This window comes from Dioscorea cayenensis, chromosome 1, assembly GCF_009730915.1.
Source record: "Dioscorea cayenensis subsp. rotundata cultivar TDr96_F1 chromosome 1, TDr96_F1_v2_PseudoChromosome.rev07_lg8_w22 25.fasta, whole genome shotgun sequence".
NCBI lineage: Eukaryota > Viridiplantae > Streptophyta > Magnoliopsida > Dioscoreales > Dioscoreaceae > Dioscorea > Dioscorea cayenensis.
In genome coordinates this window covers 4,721,581-4,721,912 of record NC_052471.1, presented here as the reverse complement: position 1 = coordinate 4,721,912, position 332 = coordinate 4,721,581, and positions in this window count along the sequence as shown.

The following is a 332-nucleotide window of genomic DNA, read 5'->3' as shown; positions in this document are numbered from 1 at the left end:
AAATAACATGAAGGAATTGAAAGTATTTTAGTTTTATCTAAAATAAAATTATGTAATTATCTTCCCTCCAAAATATATATGGTGGGAATTAAAATTATTTTATTTCTTTTGAAAAGAATCAAGGCAAAAAATTAAAGTGGAAATTGCCAAAAAAACCCTTTAAGTTTGTAAAATTGCCAAAAACACCCCGTTAGTTTTTTGCAATCCCCAAAATCCCTCCTTTTAAACTCTATGTTTTTCAAACCCCAAACCCCGTAGAACGGATGTGAACGGAGTGAGTTTCAAATTTTTGGACTGAAAATGCCTCAGATGGGGAGTCGCGGGTCACAGCC